General features: G+C 35.0%; 5 non-coding genes across 5 annotated transcripts; all 5 read left to right on the forward strand.

The window, feature by feature from the left end:
• Positions 1 to 1657: 1657 nt before the first annotated feature.
• On the forward strand, positions 1658 to 1729 carry TRNAP-UGG (transfer RNA proline (anticodon UGG)). Its single transcript has one exon. It is a non-coding gene; the product is annotated as a tRNA-Pro (tRNA).
• Positions 1730 to 4248: 2519 nt separating this feature from the next.
• TRNAP-UGG (transfer RNA proline (anticodon UGG)) lies at positions 4249 to 4320 on the forward strand. Its single transcript has one exon. It is a non-coding gene; the product is annotated as a tRNA-Pro (tRNA).
• A 2524-nt stretch (positions 4321 to 6844) lies between these two features.
• TRNAP-UGG (transfer RNA proline (anticodon UGG)) lies at positions 6845 to 6916 on the forward strand. Its single transcript has one exon. It is a non-coding gene; the product is annotated as a tRNA-Pro (tRNA).
• Positions 6917 to 8570: 1654 nt separating this feature from the next.
• Positions 8571 to 8642, forward strand: TRNAP-UGG (transfer RNA proline (anticodon UGG)). The gene has a single exon. It is a non-coding gene; the product is annotated as a tRNA-Pro (tRNA).
• A 4138-nt stretch (positions 8643 to 12780) lies between these two features.
• Positions 12781 to 12852, forward strand: TRNAP-UGG (transfer RNA proline (anticodon UGG)). The gene has a single exon. It is a non-coding gene; the product is annotated as a tRNA-Pro (tRNA).
• The last annotated feature ends 2392 nt before the right edge of the window (positions 12853 to 15244 follow it).

The following is a 15244-nucleotide window of genomic DNA, read 5'->3' on the forward strand; positions in this document are numbered from 1 at the left end:
TTTTCATGTACTTTTATAGTCCTTAATATCTGATAGTATTTAATAGCATTTTAAAATACTCACTAATGTATACAAACAGGTTTACTTAGAATTTCATTAATATACATAAAAAAGACATGCACAGTGGGCTCGTTGGTCAAGGGGTATAATTCTTGCTTAGGGTGCGAGAGATCCCTGGTACAAATCCCGGATGAGCCCATCTTTTACAGGTATATACTTATGCATACTTAGTAAAATGTCAAGCATTTGGTGGTATATTGGGTAAACTATAGATTCCATTTTGTCTAAGGTACCTTGAGTGGCTTAAAAGTCTCATTTTGACAAACAAAACACTGTCAAAATGAAATTACAGGTTTTTCTCTTACCTTTCTTTTGTCTAAGTAACCCTGAGTGGCTTAAAAGAATAGTCTCATTATGACTAACAAAAAGATCAACAATAAATTGCAGGTGTTTATTTTGTCTTTCTTCTGGGTCTGCATGCTTGAGTTGCACACAGTATGTGACAAGTCTCAGGTTCCAACTATCAAAAAAGTCCAAACTCTATTGGGACCTCTAAATCTTGGCACTGCACATTTTAAATATGCATACTTGGATAGCAAGTAACCTTAAGTTATTATTTTCGCAATACTACATACACATTTTTTTGTTTTAAGTTGTTATGTTATTTTTAAAATGTTACATCTTCATTAAATTAAATTGTGTGTTTGCTACAGCTTTTTGCATTTTTTCTTAAATAATTTGAGTTTTACTTTAAAAATGGTAAAATCTGAATAAGAAGCCATTATGCAGTTGGCTCGTTGGTCTATGGGTATGATTCTCGCTTTGGGTGCGAGAGGTCCAGGGTTCAAATCCCAGACGAGCCCATGGTTTCATGTACTTTTATAGTCCTTAATATCTGATAGTATTTAATAGCATTTTAAAATACTCACTAATGTATACAAACAGGTTTACTTACAATTTCATTAATATACATAAAAAAGACATGCACAGTGGGCTCGTTGGTCAAGGGGTATAATTCTTGCTTAGGGTGCGAGAGATCCCTGGTACAAATCCCGGATGAGCCCATCTTTTAGAGGCATATACTTATGCAAACTTCGTAAAATGTCAAGCATTTGGTGGTATATTGGGTAAACTATAGATTCCATTTTGTCTAAGTAACCTTGAGTGGCTTAAAAGTCTCATTTTGACAAACAAAAAACTGTCAAAATGAAATTACAGGTTTTTCTCTTACCTTTCTTTTGTCTAAGTAACCCTGAGTGGCTTAAAAGAATAGTCTCATTATGACTAACAAAAAGATCAACAATAAATTGCAGGTGTTTATTTTGTCTTTCTTCTGGGTCTGCATGCTTGAGTTGCAAACAGTATGTGACAAGTCTTAGGTTCCAACTATCAAAAAAGTCCAAACTCTATTGGGACCTCTAAATCTTGGCACTGCACATTTTAAATATGCATACTTGGATAGCAAGTAACCTTAAGTTATTATTTTCGCAATACTACATACACATTTTTTTGTTTTAAGTTGTTATGTTATTTTTAAAATGTTACATCTTCATTAAATGAAATTGTGTGTTTGCTCCAGCTTTTTGCATTTTTTCTTAAATAATTTGAGTTTTACTTTAAAAATGGTAAAATCTGAATGAGAGTTTATTACGCAGTTGGCTTGTTGGTCTAGGGGTATGATTCTCGCTTTGGGTGCGAGAGGTCCCGGGTTCAAATCCCGGACGAGCCCATGTTTTCATGTACTTTTATAGTCCTTAATATCTGATAGTATTTAATAGCATTTTAAAATACTCACTAATGTATACAAACAGGTTTACTTACAATTTCATTAATATACATAAAAAAAGACATGCACAGTGGGCTCGTTGGTCAAGGGGTATAATTCTTGCTTATGGTGCGAGAGATCCCTGGTACAAATCCCGGAGAGCCCATCTTTTACAGGCATATACTTATGCAAACTTAGTAAAATGTCAAGCATTTGGTGGTATATTGGGTAAACTATAGATTCCATTTTGTCTAAGTAACCTTGAGTGGCTTAAAAGTCTCATTTTGACAAACAAAAACTGTCAAAATGAAATTACAGGTTTTTCTCTTACCTTTCTTTTGTCTAAGTAACCCTGAGTGGCTTAAAAGAATAGTCTCATTATGACTAACAAAAAGATCAACAATAAATTGCAGGTGTTTATTTTGTCTTTCTTCTGGGTCTGCATGCTTGAGTTGCACACAATATGTGACAAGTCTTAGGTTCCAACTATCAAAAAAGTCCAAACTCTATTGGGACCTCTAAATCTTGGCACAGCACATTTTAAATATGCATACTTGGATAACAAGTAACCTTCAGTTATTATTTTCGCAATACTACATACACATTTTTTGTTTTAAGTTGTTATGTTATTTTTAAAATGTTACATCTTTATTAAATGAAATTGTGTGTTTGCTCCAGCTTTTTGCATTTTTTCTTAAATAATTTGAGTTTTACTTTAAAAATGGTAAAATCTGAATGAGAAGCCATTATGCAGTTGGCTCGTTGGTCTATGGGTATGATTCTCGCTTTGGGTGCGAGAAGTCCCGGGTTCAAATCCTGGACGAGCCCATGGTTTCATGTACTTTTATAGTCCTTAATATCTGATAGTATTTAATAGCATTTTAAAATACTCACTAATGTATACAAACAGGTTTACTTACAATTTCATTAATATACATAAAAAAGACATGCACAGTGGGCTCGTTGGTCAAGGGCTATAATTCTTGCTTAGGGTGCGAGAGATCCCTGGTACAAATCCCGGATGAGCCCATCTTTTGCAGTTATATACTTATGCATACTTAGTAAAATGTCAAGCATTTGGTGGTATATTGGGTAAACTATAGATTCCATTTTGTCTAAGTAACCTTGAGTGGCTTAAAAGTCTCATTTTGACAAACAAAAAACTGTCAAAATGAAATTACAGGTTTTTCTCTTACCTTTCTTTTGTCTAAGTAACCCTGAGTGGCTTAAAAGAATAGTCTCATTATGACTAACAAAAAGATCAACAATAAATTGCAGGTGTTTATTTTGTCTTTCTTCTGGGTCTGCATGCTTGAGTTGCACACAGTATGTCACAAGTCTTAGGTTCCAACTATCAAAAAAGTCCAAACTCTATTGGGACCTCTAAATCTTGGCACTGCACATTTTAAATATGCATACTTGGATAACAAGTAACCTTAAGTTATTATTTTCGCAATACTACATACACATTTTTTTGTTTTAAGTTGTTATTTTTAAAATGTTACATCTTCATTAAATGAAATTGTGTGTTTGCTCCAGCTTTTTGCATTTTTTCTTAAATAATTTGAGTTTTACTTTAAAAATGGTAAAATCTGAATGAGAAGCCATTACGCAGTTGCCTCGTTGGTCTAGGGGTATGATTCTTGCTTTGGGTGCGAGAGGTTCCGGGTTTAAATCCCGGACGAGCCCATGTTTTCATGTACTTTTATAGTCCTTAATATCTGATAGTATTTAATAGCATTTTAAAATACTCACTAATGTATACAAACAGGTTTACTTAGAATTTCATTAATATACATAAAAAAGACATGCACAGTGGGCTCGTTGGTCAAGGGGTATAATTCTTGCTTAGGGTGCGAGAGATCCCTGGTACAAATCCCGGATGAGCCCATCTTTTACAGGTATATACTTATGCATACTTAGTAAAATGTCAAGCATTTGGTGGTATATTGGGTAAACTATAGATTCCATTTTGTCTAAGGTACCTTGAGTGGCTTAAAAGTCTCATTTTGACAAACAAAACACTGTCAAAATGAAATTACAGGTTTTTCTCTTACCTTTCTTTTGTCTAAGTAACCCTGAGTGGCTTAAAAGAATAGTCTCATTATGACTAACAAAAAGATCAACAATAAATTGCAGGTGTTTATTTTGTCTTTCTTCTGGGTCTGCATGCTTGAGTTGCACACAGTAAGTGACAAGTCTTAGGTTCCAACTATCAAAAAAGTCCAAACTCTATTGGGACCTCTAAATCTTGGCACTGCACATTTTAAATATGCATACTTGGATAGCAAGTAACCTTAAGTTATTATTTTCGCAATACTACATACACATTTTTATGTTTTAAGTTGTTATGTTATTTTTAAAATGTTACATCTTCATTAAATGAAATTGTGTGTTTGCTACAGCTTTTTGTATTTTTTCTTAAATAATTTGAGTTTTACTTTAAAAATGGTAAAATCTGAATAAGAAGCCATTATGCAGTTGGCTCGTTGGTCTATGGGTATGATTCTCGCTTTGGGTGCGAGAGGTCCAGGGTTCAAATCCCGGACGAGCCCATGGTTTCATGTACTTTTATAGTCCTTAATATCTGATAGTATTTAATAGCATTTTAAAATACTCACTAATGTATACAAACAGGTTTACTTACAATTTCATTAATATACATAAAAAAGACATGCACAGTGGGCTCGTTGGTCAAGGGGTATAATTCTTGCTTAGGGTGCGAGAGATCCCTGGTACAAATCCCGGATGAGCCCATCTTTTACAGGCATATACTTATGCAAACTTCGTAAAATGTCAAGCATTTGGTGGTATATTGGGTAAACTATAGATTCCATTTTGTCTAAGTAACCTTGAGTGGCTTAAAAGTCTCATTTTGACAAACAAAAAACTGTCAAAATGAAATTACAGGTTTTTCTCTTACCTTTCTTTTGTCTAAGTAACCCTGAGTGGCTTAAAAGAATAGTCTCATTATGACTAACAAAAAGATCAACAATAAATTGCAGGTGTTTATTTTGTCTTTCTTCTGGGTCTGCATGCTTGAGTTGCAAACAGTATGTGACAAGTCTTAGGTTCCAACTATCAAAAAAGTCCAAACTCTGTTGGGACCTCTAAATCTTGGCACTGCACATTTTAAATATGCATACTTGGATAGCAAGTAACCTTAAGTTATTATTTTCGCAATACTACATACACATTTTTTTGTTTTAAGTTGTTATGTTATTTTTAAAATGTTACATCTTCATTAAATGAAATTATGTGTTTGCTCCAGCTTTTTGCATTTTTTCTTAAATAATTTGAGTTTTACATCAAAAATGGTAAAATCTGAAAAAGAGTTTATTATGCAGTTGGCTCGTTGGTCTAGGGATATGATTCTCGCTTTGGGTGCGAGAGGTCACGTGTTCAAATCCCGGACGAGTCCATGTTTTCATGTACTTTTATAGTCCTTAATATCTGATAGTATTTAATAGCATTTTAAAATACTCACTAATTTATACAAACAGGTTTACTTAGAATTTCATTAATATACATAAAAAGACATGCACAGTGGGCTCGTTGGTCAAGGGGTATAATTCTTGCTTAGGGTGCGAGAGATCCCTGGTACAAATCCCGGATGAGCCCATCTTTTACAGGTATATACTTATGCATACTTAGTAAAATGTCAAGCATTTGGTGGTATATTGGGTAAACTATAGATTCCATTTTGTCTAAGGTACCTTGAGTGGCTTAAAAGTCTCATTTTGACAAACAAAACACTGTCAAAATGAAATTACAGGCTTTTCTCTTACCTTTCTTTTGTCTAAGTAACCCTGAGTGGCTTAAAAGAATAGTCTCATTATGACTAACAAAAAGATCACCAATAAATTGCAGGTGTTTATTTTGTCTTTCTTCTGGGTCTGCATGCTTGAGTTGCACACAGTATGTGACAAGTCTTAGGTTCCAACAATCAAAAAAGTCCAAACTCTGTTGGGACCTCTAAATCTTGGCACTGCACATTTTAAATATGCATACTTGGATAGCAAGTAACCTTAAGTTATTATTTTCGCAATACTACATACACATTTTTTTGTTTTAAGTTGTTATGTTATTTTTAAAATGTTACATCTTCATTAAATGAAATTATGTGTTTGCTCCAGCTTTTTGCATTTTTTCTTAAATAATTTGAGTTTTACATCAAAAATGGTAAAATCTGAATAAGAGTTTATTATGCAGTTGGCTCGTTGGTCTAGGGATATGATTCTCGCTTTGGGTGCGAGAGGTCACGTGTTCAAATCCCGGACGAGTCCATGTTTTCATGTACTTTTATAGTCCTTAATATCTGATAGTATTTAATAGCATTTTAAAATACTCACTAATGTATACAAACAGGTTTACTTAGAATTTCATTAATATACATAAAAAGACATGCACAGTGGGCTCGTTGGTCAAGGGGTATAATTCTTGCTTAGGGTGCGAGAGATCCCTGGTACAAATCCCGGATGAGCCCATCTTTTACAGGTATATACTTATGCATACTTAGTAAAATGTCAAGCATTTGGTGGTATATTGGGTAAACTATAGATTCCATTTTGTCTAAGGTACCTTGAGTGGCTTAAAAGTCTCATTTTGACAAACAAAACACTGTCAAAATGAAATTACAGGTTTTTCTCTTACCTTTCTTTTGTCTAAGTAACCCTGAGTGGCTTAAAAGAATAGTCTCATTATGACTAACAAAAAGATCACCAATAAATTGCAGGTGTTTATTTTGTCTTTCTTCTGGGTCTGCATGCTTGAGTTGCACACAGTATGTGACAAGTCTTAGGTTCCAACAATCAAAAAAGTCCAAACTCTGTTGGGACCTCTAAATCTTGGCACTGCACATTTTAAATATGCATACTTGGATAGCAAGTAACCTTAAGTTATTATTTTCGCAATGCTACATACACATTTTTTTGTTTTAAGTTGTTATGTTATTTTTAAAATGTTACATCTTCATTAAATGAAATTGTGTGTTTGCTACAGCTTTTTGCATTTTTTCTTAAATAATTTGAGTTTTACTTTAAAAATGGTAAAATCTGAATAAGAAGCCATTATGCAGTTGGCTCGTTGGTCTATGGGTATGATTCTCGCTTTGGGTGCGAGAGGTCCAGGGTTCAAATCCCGGACGAGCCCATGGTTTCATGTACTTTTATAGTCCTTAATATCTGATAGTATTTAATAGCATTTTAAAATACTCACTAATGTATACAAACAGGTTTACTTACAATTTCATTAATATACATAAAAAAGACATGCACAGTGAGCTCGTTGGTCAAGGGGTATAATTCTTGCTTAGGGTGCGAGAGATCCCTGGTACAAATCCCGGATGAGCCCATCTTTTACAGGCATATACTTATGCAAACTTCGTAAAATGTCAAGCATTTGGTGGTATATAGGGTAAACTATAGATTCCATTTTGTCTAAGTAACCTTGAGTGGCTTAAAAGTCTCATTTTGACAAACAAAAAACTGTCAAAATGAAATTACAGGTTTTTCTCTTACCTTTCTTTTGTCTAAGTAACCCTGAGTGGCTTAAAAGAATAGTCTCATTATGACTAACAAAAAGATCAACAATAAATTGCAGGTGTTTATTTTGTCTTTCTTCTGGGTCTGCATGCTTGAGTTGCAAACAGTATGTGACAAGTCTTAGGTTCCAACTATCAAAAAAGTCCAAACTCTATTGGGACCTCTAAATCTTGGCACTGCACATTTTAAATATGCATACTTGGATAGCAAGTAACCTTAAGTTATTATTTTCGCAATACTACATACACATTTTTTTGTTTTAAGTTGTTATGTTATTTTTAAAATGTTACATCTTCATTAAATGAAATTATGTGTTTGCTCCAGCTTTTTGCATTTTTTCTTAAATAATTTGAGTTTTACTTCAAAAATGGTAAAATCTGAATAAGAGTTTATTATGCAGTTGGCTCGTTGGTCTAGGGATATGATTCTCGCTTTGGGTGCGAGAGGTCACGGGTTCAAATCCCGGACGAGTCCATGTTTTCATGTACTTTTATAGTCCTTAATATCTGATAGTATTTAATAGCATTTTAAAATACTCACTAATGTATACAAACAGGTTTACTTAGAATTTCATTAATATACATAAAAAGACATGCACAGTGGGCTCGTTGGTCAAGGGGTATAATTCTTGCTTAGGGTGCGAGAGATCCCTGGTACAAATCCCGGAGGAGCCCATCTTTTACAGGTATATACTTATGCATACTTAGTAAAATGTCAAGCATTTGGTGGTATATTGGGTAAACTATAGATTCCATTTTGTCTAAGGTACCTTGAGTGGCTTAAAAGTCTCATTTTGACAAACAAAACACTGTCAAAATGAAATTACAGGTTTTTCTCTTACCTTTCTTTTGTCTAAGTAACCCTGAGTGGCTTAAAAGAATAGTCTCATTATGACTAACAAAAAGATCAACAATAAATTGCAGGTGTTTATTTTGTCTTTCTCCTGGGTCTGCATGCTTGAGTTGCACACAGTATGTGACAAGTCTTAGGTTCCAACTATCAAAAAAGTCCAAACTTTCTTGGCACCTCTAAATCTTGGCACTGCACATTTTAAATATGCATACTTGGATAACAAGTAACCTTAAGTTATTATTTTTGCAATACTACATACACATTTTTTTGTTTTAAGTTGTTATGTTTAAAATGTTACATCTTCATTAAATGAAATTGTGTGTTTGCTCCAGCTTTTTGCATTTTTTCTTAAATAATTTGAGTTTTACTTTAAAAATGGTAAAATCTGAATGAGAAGCCATTACGCAGTTGGCTCGTTGGTCTATGGGTATGATTCTCGCTTTGGGTGCGAGAGGTCCTGGGTTCAAATCCCGGACGAGCCCATGGATTCATGTACTTTTATAGTCCTTAATATCTGATAGTATTTAATAGCATTTTAAAATACTCACTAATGTATACAAACAGGTTTACTTACAATTTCATTAATATACATAAAAAAAGCATGCACAGTGGGCTCGTTGGTCAAGGGGTATAATTCTTGCTTTGGGTGCGAGAGGTCCCGGGTTCAAATCCCGGATGAGCCTATTTTTTACAGGTATATACTTATGCATACTTAGTAAAATGTCAAGCATTTGGTGGTATATTGGGTAAACTATAGATTCCATTTTGTCTAAGTAACCTTGAGTGGCTTAAAAGTCTCATTTTGACAAACAAAAAACTGTCAAAATGAAATTACAGGTTTTTCTCTTACCTTTCTTTTGTCTAAGTAACCCTGAGTGGCTTAAAAGAATAGTCTCATTATGACTAACAAAAAGATCAACAATAAATTTCAGGTGTTTATTTTGTCTTTCTTCTGGGTCTGCATGCTTGAGTTGCACACAGTATGTCACAAGTCTTAGGTTCCAACTATCAAAAAAGTCCAAACTCTATTGGGACCTCTAAATCTTGGCACTGCACATTTTAAATATGCATACTTGGATAACAAGTAACCTTAAGTTATTATTTTCGCAATACTACATACACATTTTTTTGTTTTAAGTTGTTATTTTTAAAATGTTACATCTTCATTAAATGAAATTGTGTGTTTGCTCCAGCTTTTTGCATTTTTTCTTAAATAATTTGAGTTTTACTTTAAAAATGGTAAAAAATGAGAAGCCATTACGCAGTTTGCTCGTTGGTCTAGGGGTATGATTCTCGCTTTGGGTGCGAGAGGTCCTGGGTTTAAATCCCGGACGAGCCCATGTTTTCATGTACTTTTATAGTCCTTAATATCTGATAGTATTTAATAGCATTTTAAAATACTCACTAATGTATACAAACAGGTTTACTTAGAATTTCATTAATATACATAAAAAAGACATGCACAGTGGGCTCGTTGGTCAAGGGGTATAATTCTTGCTTAGGGTGCGAGAGATCCCTGGTACAAATCCCGGATGAGCCCATCTTTTACAGGTATATACTTATGCATACTTAGTAAAATGTCAAGCATTTGGTGGTATATTGGGTAAACTATAGATTCCATTTTGTCTAAGGTACCTTGAGTGGCTTAAAAGTCTCATTTTGACAAACAAAACACTGTCAAAATGAAATTACAGGTTTTTCTCTTACCTTTCTTTTGTCTAAGTAACCCTGAGTGGCTTAAAAGAATAGTCTCATAATGACTAACAAAAAGATCAACAATAAATTGCAGGTGTTTATTTTGTCTTTCTTCTGGGTCTGCATGCTTGAGTTGCACACAGTATGTGACAAGTCTCAGGTTCCAACTATCAAAAAAGTCCATGGAAAGGAAAAAAAACTACGCGCTTGGGTGAGAAACACTGCACTGTGATTGTCAGCAGCCTCCTGATATAGGGAATTGCCAATCCCTAACATAAACCACAAACCAACAAATTAACAGGTGGCGCTTGACAATCAAATGAAATTAAAAAAACATTTATTTAAATACAATAAATAAGGTTACAACACACTCCCGGGAGAATAAAATAATATGACAATTCACAATAATAAAAATGTGCACTATGGTAAGGCTTCTTATTCAATTCCTCAGGTAACCAATTATAATTAGTAACCTTAAATGCACACAAATAAATAGCTGCGCCTAGAGGATTTTAACTATCTATGGTGCACTTTTGGTGCAAGTAAATTAAAATATGAAATAAATATATAATTGATTGATTAATGTGATTTCATAACATGAGTCACTCACGCCTTGGTATACCAGAAGGTGCTGTATACGTCACAAATCCATTGCAGTAGATAGTTAGTTGTAAGAATGCATAGGTGAATTACCTCCGCTGGGCAGGAGCCTGTTCTGTCCTTGCTCCCTGGTGGCGTCCCGCTATGCTGTCAGTGACACGCACCAGAGCCTCAGCGGGTAAGATGATGCTGCACCGTGCAGTGTGCCTCAACAAGCTGTGCAGGTAAATTACACTGCCTCCGGTACCTCCGTACTTTGCAGACAGGAGGCTGTTAGGGCTGATTTTCCGGAGTACGCCGGTCTGCGCCGGGCTGCAGGGAAACGGCACCCGTGATTACCACTTCCCCAGATGGCGTGGTTGGCCGTAGCAACTGTGATGGGGAATGTAGTGCAGATGCAGGTGCTCCCGGTGGTGGTGCTGTAGAGGTGGATTGCTCTGCACGGACAATGCTATGGTGCAGCGGCTGATGGGAGTGTGAATCCTTGCAAGTAGAACCTGTGTCCTAACGCGTTTCAACGCCAGCAGGGCGTCTTTTTCTAAAGGCACTACATTCCCCATCACAGTTGCTACGGCCAACCACGCCATCTGGGGAAGTGGTAATCACGGGTGCCGTTTCCCTGCAGCCCGGCGCAGACCGGCGTACTCCGGAAAATCAACCCTAACAGCCTCCTGTCTGCAAAGTACGGAGGTACCGGAGGCAGTGTAATTTACCTGCACAGCTTGTTGAGGCACACTGCACGGTGCAGCATCATCTTACCCGCTGAGGCTCTGGTGCGTGTCACTGACAGCATAGCGGGACGCCACCAGGGAGCAAGGACAGAACAGGCTCCTGCCCAGCGGAGGTAATTCACCTATGCATTCTTACAACTAACTATCTACTGCAATGGATTTGTGACGTATACAGCACCTTCTGGTATACCAAGGCGTGAGTGACTCATGTTATGAAATCACATTAATCAATCAATTATATATTTATTTCATATTTTAATTTACTTGCACCAAAAGTGCACCATAGATAGTTAAAATCCTCTAGGCGCAGCTATTTATTTGTGTGCATTTAAGTTTACTAATTATAATTGGTTACCTGAGGAATTGAATAAGAAGCCTTACCATAGTGCACATTTTTATTATTGTGAATTGTCATATTATTTTATTCTCCCGGGAGTGTGTTGTAACCTTATTTATTGTATCAAAAAAGTCCAAACTCTATTGGGACCTCTAAATCTTGGCACTGCACATTTTAAATATGCATACTTGGATAGCAAGTAACCTTAAGTTATTATTTTCGCAATACTACATACACATTTTTTTGTTTTAAGTTGTTATGTTATTTTTAAAATGTTACATCTTCATTAAATTAAATTGTGTGTTTGCTACAGCTTTTTGCATTTTTTCTTAAATAATTTGAGTTTTACTTTAAAAATGGTAAAATCTGAATAAGAAGCCATTATGCAGTTGGCTCGTTGGTCTATGGGTATGATTCTCGCTTTGGGTGCGAGAGGTCCAGGGTTCAAATCCCGGACGAGCTCATGTTTTCATGTACTTTTATAGTCCTTAATATCTGATAGTATTTAATAGCATTTTAAAATACTCACTAATGAATACAAACAGGTTTACTTACAATTTCATTAATATACATAAAAAAGACATGCACAGTGGGCTCGTTGGTCAAGGGGTATAATTCTTACTTAGGGTGCGAGAGATCCCTGGTACAAATCCCGGATGAGCCCATCTTTTAGAGGCATATACTTATGCAAACTTCGTAAAATGTCAAGCATTTGGTGGTATATTGGGTAAACTATAGATTCCATTTTGTCTAAGTAACCTTGAGTGGCTTAAAAGTCTCATTTTGACAAACAAAAAACTGTCAAAATGAAATTACAGGTTTTTCTCTTAACTTTCTTTTGTCTAAGTAACCCTGAGTGGCTTAAAAGAATAGTCTCATTATGACTAACAAAAAGATCAACAATAAATTGCAGGTGTTTATTTTGTCTTTCTTCTGGGTCTGCATGCTTGAGTTGCAAACAGTATGTGACAAGTCTTAGGTTCCAACTATCAAAAAAGTCCAAACTCTATTGGGACCTCTAAATCTTGGCACTGCACATTTTAAATATGCATACTTGGATAGCAAGTAACCTTAAGTTATTATTTTCGCAATACTACATACACATTTTTTTGTTTTAAGTTGTTATGTTATTTTTAAAATGTTACATCTTCATTAAATGAAATTGTGTGTTTGCTCCAGCTTTTTGCATTTTTTCTTAAATAATTTGAGTTTTACTTTAAAAATGGTAAAATCTGAATGAGAGTTTATTATGCAGTTGGCTCGTTGGTCTAGGGGTATGATTCTCGCTTTGGGTGCGAGAGGTCCCGGGTTCAAATCCCGGACGAGCCCATGTTTTCATGTACTTTTATAGTCCTTAATATCTGATAGTATTTAATAGCATTTTAAAATACTCACTAATGTATACAAACAGGTTTACTTACAATTTCATTAATATACATAAAAAAGACATGCACAGTGGGCTCGTTGGTCAAGGGGTATAATTCTTGCTTAGGGTGCGAGAGATCCCTGGTACAAATCCCGGAGAGCCCATCTTTTACAGGCATATACTTATGCAAACTTAGTAAAATGTCAAGCATTTGGTGGTATATTGGGTAAACTATAGATTCCATTTTGTCTAAGTAACCTTGAGTGGCTTAAAAGTCTCATTTTGACAAACAAAAAACTGTCAAAATGAAATTACAGGTTTTTCTCTTACCTTTCTTTTGTCTAAGTAACCCTGAGTGGCTTAAAAGAATAGTCTCATTATGACTAACAAAAAGATCAACAATAAATTGCAGGTGTTTATTTTGTCTTTCTTCTGGGTCTGCATGCTTGAGTTGCACACAATATGTGACAAGTCTTAGGTTCCAACTATCATAAAAGTCCAAACTCTATTGGGACCTCTAAATCTTGGCACAGCACATTTTAAATATGCATACTTGGATAACAAGTAACCTTCAGTTATTATTTTCGCAATACTACATACACATTTTTTGTTTTAAGTTGTTATGTTATTTTTAAAATGTTACATCTTTATTAAATGAAATTGTGTGTTTGCTCCAGCTTTTTGCATTTTTTCTTAAATAATTTGAGTTTTACTTTAAAAATGGTAAAATCTGAATGAGAAGCCATTATGCAGTTGGCTCGTTGGTCTATGGGTATGATTCTCGCTTTGGGTGCGAGAAGTCCCGGGTTCAAATCCTGGACGAGCCCATGGTTTCATGTACTTTTATAGTCCTTAATATCTGATAGTATTTAATAGCATTTTAAAATACTCACTAATGTATACAAACAGGTTTACTTACAATTTCATTAATATACATAAAAAAGACATGCACAGTGGGCTCGTTGGTCAAGGGGTATAATTCTTGCTTAGGGTGCGAGAGATCCCTGGTACAAATCCCGGATGAGCCCATCTTTTGCAGTTATATACTTATGCATACTTAGTAAAATGTCAAGCATTTGGTGGTATATTGGGTAAACTATAGATTCCATTTTGTCTAAGTAACCTTGAGTGGCTTAAAAGTCTCATTTTGACAAACAAAAAACTGTCAAAATGAAATTACAGGTTTTTCTCTTACCTTTCTTTTGTCTAAGTAACCCTGAGTGGCTTAAAAGAATAGTCTCATTATGACTAACAAAAAGATCAACAATAAATTGCAGGTGTTTATTTTGTCTTTCTTCTGGGTCTGCATGCTTGAGTTGCACACAGTATGTCACAAGTCTTAGGTTCCAACTATCAAAAAAGTCCAAACTCTATTGGGACCTCTAAATCTTGGCACTGCACATTTTAAATATGCATACTTGGATAACAAGTAACCTTAAGTTATTATTTTCGCAATACTACATACACATTTTTTTGTTTTAAGTTGTTATTTTTAAAATGTTACATCTTCATTAAATGAAATTGTGTGTTTGCTCCAGCTTTTTGCATTTTTTCTTAAATAATTTGAGTTTTACTTTAAAAATGGTAAAATCTGAATGAGAAGCCATTACGCAGTTGCCTCGTTGGTCTAGGGGTATGATTCTCGCTTTGGGTGCGAGAGGTTCCGGGTTTAAATCCCGGACGAGCCCATGTTTTCATGTACTTTTATAGTCCTTAATATCTGATAGTATTTAATAGCATTTTAAAATACTCACTAATGTATACAAACAGGTTTACTTAGAATTTCATTAATATACATAAAAAAGACATGCACAGTGGGCTCGTTGGTCAAGGGGTATAATTCTTGCTTAGGGTGCGAGAGATCCCTGGTACAAATCCCGGATGAGCCCATCTTTTACAGGTATATACTTATGCATACTTAGTAAAATGTCAAGCATTTGGTGGTATATTGGGTAAACTATAGATTCCATTTTGTCTAAGGTACCTTGAGTGGCTTAAAAGTCTCATTTTGACAAACAAAACACTGTCAAAATGAAATTACAGGTTTTTCTCTTACCTTTCTTTTGTCTAAGTAACCCTGAGTGGCTTAAAAGAATAGTCTCATTATGACTAACAAAAAGATCAACAATAAATTGCAGGTGTTTATTTTGTCTTTCTTCTGGGTCTGCATGCTTGAGTTGCACACAGTAAGTGACAAGTCTTAGGTTCCAACTATCAAAAAAGTCCAAACTCTATTGGGACCTCTAAATCTTGGCACTGCACATTTTAAATATGCATACTTGGATAGCAAGTAACCTTAAGTTATTATTTTCGCAATACTACATACACATTTTTATGTTTTAAGTTGTTATGTTA

This window comes from Pseudophryne corroboree, chromosome 3 (genome assembly GCF_028390025.1).
Source record: "Pseudophryne corroboree isolate aPseCor3 chromosome 3, aPseCor3.hap2, whole genome shotgun sequence".
Lineage (NCBI taxonomy): Eukaryota > Metazoa > Chordata > Amphibia > Anura > Myobatrachidae > Pseudophryne > Pseudophryne corroboree.